Genomic DNA, 17,298 nt, shown 5'->3' on the forward strand with positions numbered 1-17,298 from the left:
AGTTCCAAAGTTGTTTGACAAGAATTTACATTGGTTCACTAAAATAAAATAAGCTAATGATGCCTTGTTCTTTGCAGCATAAAGTTCAGGAAAGTTTGAGCAAAGAAAGGGTAAGAGTCATGTTGTACAACTTGTGATAGTATTTTGGGTAATTTACAACTGTTGATGGCAGAGCTGGTCTGGAAATTGCTGCTGAAACACACCTTTTTGCAATTATCCCAGACATGGAGAGGAAGATGTGACTGCAGCTCCATGTTCATGTCTCTCTGGACCTGATAAACTTAGCAGACCTTGCATAATTCAGATTGCTGTCAGTTACTTTTCTTTCTCACCTGTTTTAACTTTGCCTAAGAACAACTGTTTCGTGTAATCTTTGGATTCTCATCAATGACTCTTTTCTTCAGAGAGCACAGGCTTCAAGGAGAAGAGTGTAGGTCTTAGTGCCGGCCCGTGGCTCACTCAGGAGAGTGCAGTGCTGATAACATCAAGGCTACAGGTTCAGATCCTATATAGGGATGGCTGGTTAGCTCACTTGGGAGAGCATGGTGCCGACAACACCAAGTCAAGGGTTAAGATCCCCTTACCAGTCATCTTAAAAAAAAAAAAAAAGATTGTAGGTTGCTGTGAGCCATCCTATTATAGGGAACAGCGTGGGAGTCTGAGAATGATGCCCCTTGTTCAGCAGGCTGCAAGAGGGTCTCGTTTGTAGGGCACGGCTCCATGGAGATTTCTTGTTTGTTTCACCTTTGCTTGACAAGACTTTTCAGAATTAAAAGCCTAACTTTTGGCTTAGTATGGCTTTGGAGGATTCCAAGGGACCCGGAGTTTCTCAAGGCCATACTAGCATGTCCTTCGGAGGATTCCAAGGGCCCCAGGGTTTTTTGAGGGACATGTTAATAATACATTAAAAATTACTTGGTTTATTTAAAAAGACATTGTCAGTTCTACAGGTGTTTTTGATGCATGTTCCCAGTATGGGAAATGCAAATCAAAACCACACTGAGATACCATCTCACCCCAGTTAGGATGGCTAAAATCCAAAAGACTCTGAACGATAAATGCTGGCGAGGTTGCGGAGAAAAAGGAACTCTCATACATTGTTGGTGGGACTGCAAAATGGTGCAGCCTCTATGGAAAATGGTATGGAGGTTCCTCAAACAATTGCAGATAGATCTACCATACGACCCAGCTATCCCACTGTTGGGAATATACCCAGAGGAATGGAAATCATCAAGTCGAAGGTATACCTGTTCCCCAATGTTCATCGCGGCACTCTTTACAATAGCCAAGAGTTGGAACCAGCCCAAATGTCCATCATCGGATGAGTGGATACGGAAAATGTGGTACATCTACACAATGGAATACTACTCTGCTATAAAAACGAATGAAATACTGCCATTTGCAACAACATGGATGGACCTCGAGAGAATTATATTAAGTGAAACGAGTCAGGCACAGAAAGAGAAATACCACATGTTCTCACTTATTGGTGGGAGCTAAAAATTAATATATAAATTCACACACACACACACACACACAAAAAAAAAAAAACGGGGGGGGAGAAGATATAACAACTACAATTACTTGAAGTTGATACGACAAGCAAACAGAAAGGACATTGTTCAGTGGGAGGGAGGAGAGGGAGGAGGGAGGGAGGTTTTGGTAAGGGGCAACAGTAATCAACCACAATGTATATTGACAAAATAAAAGTTAATAAATAAATAAATAAATAAATAAAAAGACATTGTCAGTTCTACAGGTGTTTTTTTTTTTTTTTTTTTTTTTGTCTTTTTGTGACCGGCCGTACCGCGCTCAGCCAGTGAGTGCACCAGCCATCCTTATATAGGATCCAAACCCGCGGCAGGAGCACTGCTGCACTCCCAGCGCTGCACTCTCCCGAGTGAGTGTGCCACGGGGTTGGCCCTCTACAGGTGTTTTTGATGCATGTTCCCAGTATGGGTTAGCTCTATTTGATTTCATTATTAATCTTCCTTCTTGGTGATGTGTGCATGGACCCACTGTGGCTGTGGTCATGCTCTTGTACGTGTGGAATGAAGTCATTGTGTTGGATTTCTATCCACCTTCCCCCTGGGAAACGGTGGGTCCGAGTGCAGTGGTGCTCACAACTAACTGATCATCGACCAGTTACAGATTTCTTTGTTTCTCCTCATTCCCACAGTCTCACTTGATTTACCAAGAACATGTTGTTTTCCCGATAATAATAAGAATGATATATTGCGTTTTTGTTAGTTTGAGTAGGATCATTTAATTTTTCACTTTGTTTTTTGTACCGTTCCCGGAGTCAATTGGTAAAAAAAATTAGAAAGTTTTACTATAAAGATGAATAGGTAAAATAGTAAAAATATATAATAAGGTTTTTGATATTAATAGGTTTTGTTTAGATTAGTTTATAGTATAATTGTTTTTAATAGTAGTATAAAATATAATAGAACATTATAATCAAGTTTCATTACATAAAATCATGTTGTATATATTGTGATTTTGGTCATAAATTAGAATAATAAATATAAACAAAAGACATTAAATTGTTAAATATAAGTAAGAATTTATAAGAAATTAAAATATAAGTTTATGTGTAAGTTTAAAAGGTCAAGAATTGTGATTCAGACCAAAAGTCTGACGCTCTCTAATGCCAAGCATGCTGCTATTGTCTAGTTTCCTGGCCATGGGCCACAGGGTTTGGGGGGAACTATTGATGCATGAGTAGGTGTTTTTGTCACAGCATGAGTGCCTTGGAACGTTTTGACCTTTCTTTTTCAATAGAAACGAAATTAAAAAATGTTTTGATTAAAAAATAAATCAATGTGTAAAAGATTAGGTAAAAACATATAAATAAAGCAAGATTTTTGTGGTTGTTGTCCACACTTGTACTAGACCCCTGTGGTCTGTCTCTTTCTTTCCTTGCCGACGCCACACCACCTATTCAGGCCCAACGAATCCTGCGGAGCTGGTCTCCGGCAGTAGGTCTTAGGAAAAGCATGACCACAGACACCATCGTGGCCTGGCCCCTGCCTACCATGTCAGCCTCCTCTCCACACCTGTGCTGATTTTGGGCTCTGACAATTCCAGACTGTGGAGCTACACTCACAATGCTGTTTCTCATCTCCAACCCTTGGCCTGTGCACATGCTAACCTTCAACCCTTTCTCACCAGCCTACTCGTCATCTGAGACTCATTTAGGGATCCTCTCCTCTAGGGCACCTCCTCATTCCCCAGCTGGTCAAGTCCCACTATCTATGCTCCCATAATGTCTTTTCCTCACAGTTTTCACTCATTCACCCCATCAGATTGTGTAATCTGTTTAATGGTCCATCATTGTCTTTAGACTGTGAGCCCCTGAGTACAGGGCTACTTCTTATTCATTTCTGTATTTCTAGAGCTTATTCCAGTGCCTGGCATATGGTACAGAGTGAATAAATGTTTATGTGATGAGTGAGGTTCAACTGCTTGGGAACTATGTGAACTTGATAAATCACTTAACCTTCTGGAGTCTAAGCTTTCTTTATCTGTAAAGCAAAGATACCTCCTCCCTAAGTTTGTTACGAGAACTAAATGAGGTAAAGTACATAAAAGCATTTAGCATGGCACCTGGCTAATAGGAGGTGGCCAATGATTTTTTTTGGTGGTGGTGGGGGTGGCTGGCCTGTATGGGGGTCCAAACCCTTGACCAATAATTATTTTACGAGCTAAAAAGTATTCAAGCCTGTTCCAGGCTCCTGCTTTCATCATAACCCAAAAGTATTAAGCCAGTCTCCTTAAACTCCAGGCTCTGAATACCACTTTACATTAAAGGAAGAAAATGGTAACCACCAGGCACCTCCCTCTGCACATGCATATTAGATTAGGTTTCAGTCCAAAGAACAACCCTCTCAAGTGCAAGGTCTCCAGTGTGCATTCTGCCTGGCCACACCTAAGTAAGTGAGCACAGTTTGCATATGAAACAAAATCAAATGCTCCTTTTATCCAGACTCTCATGAAACAATATACACTCCAGATTTCTACAGCTCCCTAAATTAGGAGGGGAAAATGAAATGGAATCAATTGTCCCAGACTGATTATGTTCCAGAGGTGGGTTGTTATTTCTAAGCTCTCACCCATTAATCCTTTTTACTTCCCACCCTCAAGATAACATCCATTTGCTTTTGTAATTGGGAATGGAGGAAGGGGAAAGAGGCATAGCAGAGTGAACAAGGGTAGGCTGGGTAAACTGGCTGTTGTTTCATTGTAATTACTCAATAAAATTAAATAAACATATCATATTAGTATCTTTGTTATGCTAAATTTGCCCTGGAAATAAGGGTGGAAGCCATCTTAACATCTGGGCATATGAGCCTCCTCAAGTCTCATTTAGGACTAGAGACTTGCGAATCAAAGGAAGCTGCCCAAACCCAGAGCATGGAGGGCCCATCCTCAGAAGGTACATCTCTGGCAGGATAGCTATGTCAATCAAGTTCAACACATTTTTTTTTTTTTTTTTTAAAAGATGACTGGTAAGGGGATCTTAACCCTTGACTTGGTGTTGTCAGCACCACGCTCACCCAATGAGCAAACCGGCCATCCCTATATGGGATCCGAACCCGGGGCCTTGGTGTTATCAGCACCACACTCTCCCGAGTGAGCCACAGGCCGGCCCAAGTTCAACACATTTTTACTGCCTACTTTGGCCAGGCACTGTCCTAAACGCTCGGGAGACAGATACCAATAAGACATGGTTCTTGCTCTATCATTTTACAGATCAGAAAGCTGAGGCACAGACAGGGTAAGTAACTTGCCCTAGATCACAAAATAGAAAGAGAGAGAAACAGAATTCAGAGCCAGGAGGTTTATTTTCAGAGCCCATCCTGGTAACCACTAGGCCACTCTGCCAGGTTGGTCATGTGCTATCTAGGAGCTAACTAGCACAAAACTACCAGACTCTGAGATATTTAATAGAGGGTTCATTAAGAGACGGATTCCACTGGCTAAGACTTTAGCTCTGGCTAGAGACAGTTTATATTTTTGTCTTTTTTTTTTTTTTTTTTTAAAGATGACCAGTAAGGGGATCTCAACCCTTGACTTGGTGTTGTCATCTCCATGCTCTCTCAAGTGAGCTAACGGGCCATCCCTACATAGGGATCCGAACCCGTGGCCTTGGTGTTAACACCACACTCTCCCAAGTGAGCCACGGGCTGGCCCTTATATTTTTGTCTTACAACAAGAAAGGATATAGTGGAAAGATCTAAGGCATTTGCTAAGATAATAGCTGATGTCATATTTAAACTATGTGACAAAGAATCTGACTTTTTTTTCTTTTTTTAAGAATCTGACTCTTGAAAACAACTCATCCGATACCAGAAATATGAGAGTCAGAGATCACTTGACTAAGCGGCCCGGGGCTCTCTGACTAAACAATGTACTGCGGGAACCATTATTAAAGTCACAATCCGGGGTTAAGATCTCCTTACCAGTCATCTTTTTAAATAAATAAATAAATAAAATAAAGTCACAATCCATTTCCAAGAAGATTCCATAGAGACTGAGCACAGGTTTTAAGAAACAAAAGAAACGAAGTCAAACCTCAACTTATGAGTGAGCCATATTAAACAGGCAAGCATTAGTAACACTCTTAGAACAGTGCCTGGCACCTCCCAAGCACTCAGTATGGGAGGAGCCCTCAAAAGAGCACACATGCTCAGGAGGCAGCTGAGCACCTCTGCACACCTCCACCCGCCTACTGGCCTCAGAAAAATGATTCATTTCTGAACCTCAGTTTTCTCATCTGTTAAATGGAAATTATAGCAAAACTAATTTAAAAGGGTTGTTGTGAGTACCAGATGAGACCAGTGAGCTATAAGATAAAAATACCTTTTGTAAACTATAAAACACTATACAAATGTCATTACTATTGCTATTATTCTTTATTCAGAATGCAGGGCTGTAAAAAGACTGGAAAGGTTCCCTGAGGCAGAAAATCAAACTTCTGGTCCCGCTACCCAGAATTTTTTCCCCTTATCCCCAGTCAGCTTCCTGGCATAGCCCCTAACCCTAGTTGCTGGCCCAGCCAAGTAGAGAGCAGGGGAGAGCTGTGTCCCTGGCACCCGGAGTTGGAACACAAAGTGCCCTCTCTCCCTCTCTTACAGAATCAAGGTTGTGTAATTACTGGGAGTAGCTGAACAGTACACCTAGTGCACCAGATCGGCAACATTCTGGACTAGATAGAATTTCATGGACTGCCTTGAGAACCTGATGACCGGAGGTAACCTCATTTCTGTGAGATCTGACATTGTGAGTTTTAAATGACTGGCTTTGTAAATACACTTCAGAATACATAGGAAATTCCAGAAGTGGGGACTGTTTGTGCAGACCAAATAGAACTGCTGGAACTATGATGTGTGCTTCAGAAAAGAATGCAAAACGATAGCAGACCCTTACTACAACCTATGAGATATTACCCCAAAGAGAGTTCCTTTTTCCTTTCATTATTTTTTTCTTTTTTCTTTTACTGTTTGGGAGAGAATCGTAGTTACATATTGATTTGTCTCTAGCATTAAAGCAAGGGGGAAAACAAAAATGACTGATCAAGAATATGTGACAACAAGCACCAAGGTCAAAGGTTCAGATCCCTATATAGGGATGGCCGGTTAGCTCACTTGGGAGAGCATAGTGCTGACAACACCAAGTCAAGGGTTAAGATCCTCTTACCAGTCATCTTTAAAAAAAAAAAGAAAGGTAATAAGGAGGAAGTCTTCATATGAACATGAGTTCAAGAGAAAGTGGAAACCCGCAGGCACAGGGGAACTCTTTGTAAATACAGCTTTAAAGCAGCTTTCCAATGTGCCATCAATAGCGCGGGTCAGATGTATTAGGCCTCATGGCCAGCAGCAGCACAGCCATGTTAAGCAACTTTCCACCCTCTTCCCCCCTTGTCCTTCCCTATCTCATGTTAATCAACTTTCAACTTTCCACCCCCTACCCCCTTGCTTTTTTTTTTTTAAAGATGACCCGTGGGCCGACCCCATGGCGCACTCAGGAGAGTGCGTTGCTGGGAGCGCAGTGGCGCTCCCGCAGCGGGTCGGATCCTATATAGGGATGGTCGGTGTGCTCACTGGCTGAGCGCAGTGCGGACGACACCAAGCCAAGGGTTGCAATCCCCTTACCGGTCACAAAAAAGACAAAAAAAAAAAAAAGATGACCCATAAGGGGATCTCAACCCTTGGCTTTGTGTTGTCAGCACCACACTCTCCTGAGTGAGCCACAGTCCGGCCCACCTACCCCCTTGCTTTTCAAGAAAAACTGAAATTTGTGCAAAACAGATTCTTATGAAAAAAGATTACCTCTAATTCAAACCTTATAAAACCTTTTTAGTCTGTATGAGGAGGGCGTGGGGGAGGCTGATCTGACTCGGTCTCCCCTCCACACTGGTGGAATAAAGCTTCTTGGCTGAAATGGCACCTGGCTCGAGTCTCTCTCTCTCTTCCCCGTCTCACTGAACGTAACAAGATGAATTCTATCTAGAGATATATAGACCAGGTTTCTTCACCGGAAATAATGTGAGAAAGTAACTAACATCAGATGCTATTTTGTTTTTATTCCCTATAACTCCAGCAGGTATTACTATCCCAATGTAGTAGACAAGAAAACTGAGTCTTAGGGATGATATGTTGTTTGCCCAAGGTTGTGCAACTATAACATGGTGAAGCAGGATTGAAACCCACAGTTGTCTGATCTGGTCCATGATTTGTCAACCACATCATGCAGTCTCCACTACAGAGCCCTATGAAAGAGCCTCACTGCTGAACTTCCAGAGGGTAGACAGGAAGACAAAGAATCGGCTGGAGAGGAGAATAACATTTGGTTCTCATACATTTGGTAGGGAAGTTCAGTTTGCATTGGAATGATACTCGTCGGACAGCTGATGGATATTTTCTCAGGGAGAGGCTGGTCCTTCTGGTTCACTTATTCATAGGAGAGTCATTCATGTATTCAACATATATTTAACATAACATGCATTTTTCATGCATAGTAGGAATAGAAAGACAAGAAATAGTGCTGTGCTCCATAACTTATATATGTGTGTTGTATATATTGTTTTCTGTGTATCAATTATAGCAAAAAGAAGTCCACCTGCTTTATGGGGCTTAATTTCCAGCAGGGCTGTAGAGGACTAATCGTTAAGTGTACTTTAGGTACTATATTAGAAGTACTGATGGGCACAGAGAGGTCAGTGCTTTGGTCAGCTTCAGCAATTACTCCTGAGGCAAGTTCATATACACACGCGGATAAAGCATCCTAGAGGAATTTATTTTTACCATGTTTAGAATATTTTCATATTTCAAACTTGTCTTGGCAACAGGTTTATAGAGACCCATACCTGAGCCAGCCTGGGGCAAAACTAAATGAGAAGAGTGAGGCAGACTGAGTATGGGGTCAAATCCTGAGATAGTTCTGATCCCCCGAAGACTTAGGCTAACCCAGCTGAAGTCCCCCAAAGCAGACAACCTCATGGACTGAGGGCCACAGATGGGCTTTCTTACTGTGAGGACTAGGAGGATTTGAGTCTGAGGCTGAACATTTTGCATGGGATCTCTCTTCCCCCAGCCCAACATTTTTATATGTATGATTGAGTGCAGCCTAATGCAAACAGCAGGAACTAGTAGATTAAAGCATTAGAAGAATTGCACATGTATTTGTTCATTACTTTATTCACTCATTCAGCATTTAACAACCAATAGGGTCTGTGCTTCAGTGGGAAATGCAAAGATGAATACACCTCTCCATCCCCAAGAAGACACACTCTATTGGGGGACATGAATGCACAAAGTGTGAACACAGACAGCTTTGTGCACAGTGCGCAAAGAGCCCAGAGGGGCTGTTGTAACATACTCATATTACGTTGGGTTTACCTTTTCTGAGGGACAGTGATGCTCAAGTTTGGTTTTGGAGGAGGAGGAGGAGGAAGTTTATGAAAGTGCAAAGCCATGTAATTGTGAAAGAAGCTGATGGGTTCAGAGGATCGAAAGAAGTAATGTGTGGTTGGAAATCAGAGCGGGGCGTGGGAGACAAGGCTGCAGAGGGGAGCGGGAACAGCACAGAGGGCTGTTACACACACTGAGGAGCTTGGAACGTGATGGATAGACAACAAGGAACAAACCATAAGAAAGCTTTAGGCCTGGAAATGCCACAATCATATGTGCATTTTAAATAAATCACTGTATTAGTCCATTTCTGTTGCTTATAACAAAATACCTGGAACTGGGTAATTTATAAAGAATGAAATTTATTGCTTACTATTTCAGAGGGTGGGAAGTCCAAAGTCTGGGGAACACAGCTGGTGAAGGCCTTCGTGGTGGCAACAGTGACCCAGGGGTCTCACATGGCAGAAAATGGCAGAGCAGAGAGACTCTCACGTGCTCTCCTTTAAAAGCCCCCAGAACCACACCCTGACTACCATTATTAATCCATTCACCACAGCATGGTCCTGCAATCTAATCACCTCTTCAAGGCCCTACCTTTCAATTACCGTAATAGGTCTTCCCACCCTGAACAGTTATGGTGGGGACTAAGTTTCTAATATTTGGACTCTGGGGGACATAATTCAATCAATCCATAGCAATCACTGAGAAAGCAGCAAGAACAATTCTAAACAGAAAGAACAGAGGTGAGGTACTACTTAGAAGGCTGCAGCAATAACTTGACACAAATAACATCAGAGCATATTCATTATCGAAAATATAGAGCACAGCCTTATAACCCCAAGATCTTGGGTTCGTTTACCCATACCGGCAAGCCACCAAAAAAAAAAAAAAAAAAGAAAGAAAGAAAGAAAGAAAACTAAAATTTTAGAAAATACAGAAGCTATTCCAGAAATAACACATTAACCTGCTGATGGATATTTAGGTTTTTTCCAATTTTCTTCTTATTATAAACTGTAAACATGCTTGTACAGGTGCTCAATAAATTGTTTAGATGACTTCATAAAATAGTCTTTAAAAAACTAGACGACCATCTTCTTTTTTTTTTTTTAAAAAAAGATGACTGGTAAGGGGATCTTAACCCTTCTCTTGGTGTTGTCAGCATCACGCTCTCCAAGTGAGCTAACCAGCCATCCCTATATGGGATCCGAACCCGTGGCCTTGGTGTTATCAGCACCACACTCTACCAAGTGAGCCACGGGCTGGCCCGACGACCATCTTCTTGACATGGCTAAAAAGAATGGATGGAATGTGGATAACAACGTGATGAATCTGCAGCTGACACGAGACCAGAGGAGACAGTGAATAGAGAGGATGTCAGGATCTGAATTCAAAGAGAGTTCAGGGCCAGCCGTGGCTCACTTGGGAGAGTGTGGTGCTGATAACACCAAGGCCACGGGTTCAGATCCCTATATAGGGATGGCCAGCTGGCTCACTTGGGAGAGCCTGGAGTTGACAACACCAAGTCAAGGGTTAAGATCCCCTTACCGGTCATCTTTATTAAAAAAAAAGGGGGGAGGGGGTGCTGATGAATTCAAAGAGAGTTCAACAAGCTGGAGCAACGGGGAGAACCCAGCAAGATGAACATTAACAGGGAAGAAAGGCCAAGTACAGGCACTAGGTGGAAGATGGGCTTTTTATAGAACATATGAAAAGGACTTAAGACTAGGTTAGTGTACAAGGACAGACAGATGTGCTAAGATGATGATAGGCTATGCCTATATAAGCATAATGTCAAGCGAAAGGGAGATGATTTCTATTCTAAGGCACAGCATAAAGATAACGAATGTAAAGATGTATACAGGACAATGAAGAGACTTGAAATCATGTTTTAAATGGAATAGTTGAAAGAATTGAGGACTTTACCTAGAATCGAGGATGTTTTATCTAAAAGAAGAAAATATTTATGGGGACCTTATCTCTGTCTTGAAATATTGGAGATCTGACATGCAGACGTGGAATGAGGTCATGCCATTTGACAGGAGCATTATGGAGGGAAGACGTCCCTTGGAGAATGGTAGAATGGATAACCAAGGCTGTGACCTTATCCCACTGGCATGTCATAGGGACCTTCTGTGTTTAAATTTCCTTATTATAAAATGATCTCTGAGCAGAACTCTGATCTCGAAACCCTTTTTCTGCTCTGATAATCTGTTTCTGTATCTTTTTTTCTTTGGAATCTTCCCAGGGTTGGGTCTATATGTGTGTTGATAAACACTTGTTGCCAGACCACCTAGTTCCATTCAGTGAGAAAAGTGGGAAGAGTGTGTGCCGCTCTGGGGCAGGCTGTATGAAGATGGACAACGTGCTGTTACAGGTTGAACTGTGTCCCTCCAAAACTCATATGTTGAAATCCTCACCCCCAGTACCTCAGAATGTGACTTTATTTGGATAGAGGGTCTTTAAGGAAGTAATTAAGTTAAAACAGATCATTAGGGTGGGCCTTAATGCAACATGACTGGTCCTTATACAAAGAGGAAATCAGAGCATGGTGCTGATAACCAAGGTCCAGGGTTTGATTCCTGTACTGGCCAGCAGTCCGCCTCCCCACCCCCCAAAAAGAAGAGGAAATTAGGACACAGACAGGGGTACAAAGGGTAGACCATGTGAAGACAGGGAGAAGACAGCCATCCACAAGCCAAGGAGAGAGGCCTCAGAAGAAACCAACTCTGCCAACACCTTGATCTTGGACTTCTAGCATCCAGAATTGTGAGAAAACAAATTCTTATTGTTTAAGTCACACAGTCTGTGGTACTTTATTATTACAGCCCTAGCAAACTAGTAGACCTGCTGTTTTCACTTCTCCTTTGCCCCCACCTATGGCTGGGAGAATAGAAATGGGAAGGTTTTGTTTGTGAAACCATCTTCCAAAAGTGCTCAACTACAAGGACACTGCTAAGATTTACACTTAGATTTCATCAGTCCCTCTCAGTGAAATCTGGTTGCAGATCTTGCATGTAGAACAAACTCTAGACCAGAGATTCCAAACTGGTACCTATGGGTTGAATCTGGTCACAAACATGTTTTGTTTTGGTCCCTACAATATGTTAAAATTTTCTGAAATATTGATGAATATTTAAAACGAGGGGATTTCACATTAAAACCCAGATTACTGACTTCTTTTAGAAAATAAGGTTTGAAGCAGTGGTCCTCTCTTCAGGTGGGGCACATTCTCCGTTCACCCACATCCCCATCTGGCCTACTGCATTTGTTTACCTAACCCTGCCCAGCATTTGCATCTGTGACTCTTCAACTTATAAGGCCAAAAATGTGTTACCCTCCACCCATCAGAGGGTCATCACAGAATGTCTTCTCAATAGCAAGAGGTATGATAATTATGATTGTGATATTTCCTTTGTATTTTGTTTAGCGAGCAAAATCTATACCACATTAGATATTTTGATCTAGATTAAAAGTTGAGCACAGGTGCCGGCCTATGACTCACTTGGGAGAGCGTGGTGCTGACAAACACCAAATCAAGGGTTAAGATCCCCTTACCGGTCTTCTTTTTAAAAAAAAAAAAAGTTGAGCACAAAACTGGGAGTGTGATACCATAAGAAAGGGTCATTGAAGCATTGAGAGCTCAGGCTTAGGGAAGACTGAAGACTGGAAATTAGAAGACTAGCTGACCTTGGCCTCTGGCAGCCTGGCCACACGCTCCAAGCGATTGGCAGCTTGGCATGTCAACAGTACTGCGTTTGCAAAGGGTAACTTAAATTGCCAAAAATAACAAGGGAATTGTTGCCTCAAGCTCTCCAGGATTGAGAGCGTGTAGAATCAGACATAGTGCATGGTTAAGGACACTGTCTCTCTGCTATGCTTCTCTGAGATGAATTGATACTATGGGGCTGTAGTCTCCCCAAAATGCCTTCATCTTTTCTCCTCCTAGAAGATAAAAGGATTGGTTCAAGATCTGATCAGGGCTGGCTGGTTAGCTCAGTTGGTTACACCACAGACTTATAACGCCAAGATCAGGGGTTCAGATTCCCATATTGCCAAAAAAGGAAAAGAAAAAAAAAAAGATCTGATCAGCTAAATTCTAGAACAATAGGAATGACTCAGAATAGCTAAAATAGATTCTGTTGCAGGTGAAAGGGCTATTTGTGAGACATAAACAACTATAATTGCCATAAAAAGACAGCTCACAATGAAGCCAAAATTGCCTAAAAAGGTGATAGAAGCAGAATGTCCTTTTATACCATGTCCATTGTATTGAGCAAATTTTCACAAGGCTGTATGGTTGTCCAACTCCTCTTTAAAGACTACAGCACTGGCACAAAGGGAAGAAAGGAACAACTAGGAGAGAATCCACATGCCTCTTTCTAGTCAATCAGGAGTCAGGAAATTGAGAGAGGCAAACGGTCCCTATATAGATCCATCATTTATCTCTTACAGTAATCTGGGGAAGAAGACTTTCTTGCTGGAATTTTCTGTTTGTATCTTATGGCTTACAAGACCTGGCAGAGGAGCCAGGTGTCATTTTTCTACTTGAAATCCAGCAATGTAAAAAGGAAAATAAAGGGCCAGCCTGTGGCTCACTTGGGAGAGTGTGGTGCTGGAACACCAAGGCCACGGGTTCGGCAGATCCCTATGTAGTGATGGCCAGTTAGCTCACTTGGGAGAGCGTGGGTGCTGACAACATCAAGTCAAGGGTTAAGATCCCCTTACCAGTCATCTTTAGATTAAAAAGAAAAAAGGAAAATAAGTCTTCCCAAGAACCTAATTTAGGGTAAAAGTGTACATAGGCCCAGACAGAAGCTGGGTCTGGAAATAATGTCTTTTTATATTAAACAACTCCAAGCTCATCATGTAATTCATTTCTTTGCTCAGAATCATTCAGTCTTCTCTTGTACTTAGGAAAAAGTCCAAATTTCTTGGCCTTGCATCTATCCCTGGCTACTTCCCAAGACTCATCTTCTGTTGTACTCCTTTTGAATTCTGTGCTTTGACCACCCAGGCCTTCTTTAAGTTCCACCCATACCCTTCTCTCTCATCTTTGGACATGTTCTTTCCTCTACCCACAGCATTGCCTCACTCTGCCTTCAAGTTATCAGCTGCTTTTAGTTATCAGCTTCAATACCACTTTCTCAAGAAGGGCTTCCCCGTTGACTACATTAGGTAAACAACGCACCCACTCCTTTCTCCCTGGGCGCCATCCTACATGCATCTTGACACTTCTCCCATTTCTTTTTAATTTCTTGTTTAATACCTGGCTTCCTGGCTCTGTCCATAGGCATTGAGGGCAGGGACTGTGTCCTGTTTATGGCTGTAGCCTTCACACCTAGCACAGAGCCTGGCTTGTAATCCATGTGCAATAAATATTTGCTCAACTAATGACCATAGCAAAGGTTTTCAGAGAAGAAATTAAAAATAACATTCATGGGCTTTGAAAATATGAGATCTTCTTATCTTTTTCCTCCAGGCAGATCTCATTTCAGTTCAAGAAGATGAGGAGGAATCATAACTCTCTTGATAGTTCATCTTTGGGCTCCATCCTTTGGATAAATATGACTTAATTTAATTCTCATTCTACTGTGTAATCTTTTTTTATTGGGGGGCGGGGGCGGGGGGCTGGCCAGTGCAGGGATCCAAACCTGTGACCTTGCTGTTATAAGGCTGCGCTCTAACCAACTGAGCTACCCCCGTGTGTAATCTTATCTCTTTCTTACTATGCATGTTACCAAATCTCTAGCTCTTTCCCACTACATTTATTGTGGAGAGTTACTTTCTACATCACTTGACCTTCCCTCTGTGTTCCCTGCCCTAACAAACTCAGCCATCTTCCAGCTTCAACCTGGACTATTAGCGACTTGTTTTCCTTTATTTATTTACTTATTTTTTGGCCTTGGTGTTATTGTTTTCCTTTAAATATTCTACTCTACTAGTTTGGTATTTAGCAAAATAGAGGTAATTATCTTCCACGGAGGGCTGGTGGCCAATGTGAGGGAACAGGAGAAGATTTGACCTTCTGACCCTATGTGAGTGACCATATCATAAATGCCACCATCACAATTGGCACTGCTGCTGCTGGGGCTGAGCAAACTCCCTGCAGAGCCAGCCCAGAAAATAACATCCCGCTGGGGGCTTGCTGAATGCAGAGTCCTGGACTCAATGCTGTGGAAGGGAAAAGGCATATTTTACCCTCTGAAAGATCTCTGTCATTCTTTCATTCCATAAGCATTTATGGAGGCTCACTCTGTGCCAGGATATGTGTTAGTGCTAACGCAACACACACATCTAGTAATCTGTCCTCAAAGGGCTCACAGCCTGGAGTGGAGATGGGGAGAAGTTCTCATACAAAAGAGAATTCCTGTTCTTGTATACCAAAGATTGACATTTAATGGATTTTTTGTTTTTGTTTTTAGTGGCTGGTCAGTACAGGGATCCAAATCTTTGACCTAGTTGTTACAGCACCATCCTCTAATCAACTGAGATAATCGGCCAACTGACATTGCATGTAAATGCAAAAATAGCCCCACATGAAACAGAGACCTTAAGCATAGAACTCATGTGAAAAGGAAGACTAAAAAGAGGGCCCAGGGCAAAACCAACAGTCAACTCACCATCATGTATCCAACTTACTTCCAATTTCCTGTTCCCTTGGGCCTGTCCTTGATGGCTTGTACCCCTAGTATTCCCTTCCTGTTGCAAATTTTCCACTACTTCATCATCCCAAATTTCCTCTCACAGATGGAGAAGAGATTGAGCCAAGTCCAGTTGTACCAGAGTAGAGGAGCAGCGAGGCGGTGGGACCCCTCCTCTCCCAGGTAGGAGGGCATTTCTCTACCCAGTGAGCAAACTCGGTGGCTGTTTAGTGCCCAGTAAAGCACTACCCCTTCCAAATACTTTAAGTTTGATATATGACACTTCAAAACATTCTTTCATAATGAAAGTCAGAACTTTGTTGGGTTCTCTTTTCTTTTTCACAGGTTGGTATTATTTTTATTTGTAATTATACCAACATCTTTTCATGGCTTTAGGCCTCTCAAGGGGCATCTTCTGTCTCTCTTATTAAGATTTGTGATGCACATTTTAAATACTCCAAAAAGTTCTGTAATAAAGGAACCAGATTAACTTTTTAAGAAGATTAGTGTTTTTCAAATGTATCTAATCACAGCAAGAAAAATTTTAAACCAAGTAACACCTATTAATATCCTGCAATATTGTGTGGAGCACGTATTGAAAAGTACTGCCCTAGTATTTGCCTTTTTTTTTTTTAGTGAGGGCCTGCAGTTTTTTTCAAAAGAGATATTGGCACATGTCCTGTTAAGTGAATCAATGTTGTCCTATCAATGGACTCATTTCATGGAAGAATAAATTCCTGTGCCATTTTGGAAGCTGATCCAATGAGTGCTCCCCAGAATTCACACCCTTGTGATCTCACATTATTAAATCATTAATTGCCTTTTCTTTCTCTCCTGTCCCATGGCATTTGCCATATGATGATAGAAATGTCATGTGACTCCAGTGGAATCTGTGTGTTTTTATGGTCTTCTGTGAGCAAAGCACTACCTGCATTAGCCAAATGAGCTTAAAAATGGAGAAGAGGGAGACATTGCATTGAAGGAATGCGTTCTCATTTTATAATAGTCCTAGGAGCTAATTGTATTGTCTCCTGGGTATTTAAGCTAAATACTTTAAAGTTCAATAGGAATTCGGGGGAAAGTCATTGGGAAAAGCAAACAGTGGAAGAAAGAAATTTCATTTCATCAACAGTTACTCCTTTTTTTCTTCCCCATTCTTCCTTCCTCCTCTCAAATAAAAGCACCAACTGTGTCTATTTCTTTTACTCCCACAACAGGCTTTGCGCTTGGCGGGGGAGTGTTGCCAGCTAACTGCTGCTCTCTTCGAGCCCTTTAGCTGTATCGCCCCTTTGGAGTGGGAAATTGGTTTTGGGGGGATTTTTTGGTTTTTTTAATTTTAATTTTTATTGAATCAAAATTGATTATACATATTTTTGGGTTTCAACATTGAGATATGTTGATCAAATCAATATTACTAGCACATATATTGTTACAAATTGTAATTATTCTTTATGCCCCTTGTCCAATCCCTCCTCATCCCCCTTTCTCTCCCCCTCCCCCTCTAATCACCCTAGATTTCTTCTCTCCCTCTGAAAAAATCATGGTTACTCTGTTGATTTGCTGCCCAAATAATCTGTCCAAAGCTGAGAGGCATGATTGGGTCCCCCAATACTATCACAGAGCAGATGTCTCTTCCATCACTATGAAATGGGCTCTGTGGAGACAGACATCCTCCTCCTTTATCTCTGCTGGTGGCTCTCCTTGTGTCAACTCACTCCAGTGTCTGGCGGATCATCTGTGTG

The sequence above is a fragment of the Cynocephalus volans genome, chromosome 1 (genome assembly GCF_027409185.1).
Source record: "Cynocephalus volans isolate mCynVol1 chromosome 1, mCynVol1.pri, whole genome shotgun sequence".
Taxonomy (NCBI): Eukaryota; Metazoa; Chordata; class Mammalia; order Dermoptera; family Cynocephalidae; genus Cynocephalus; species Cynocephalus volans.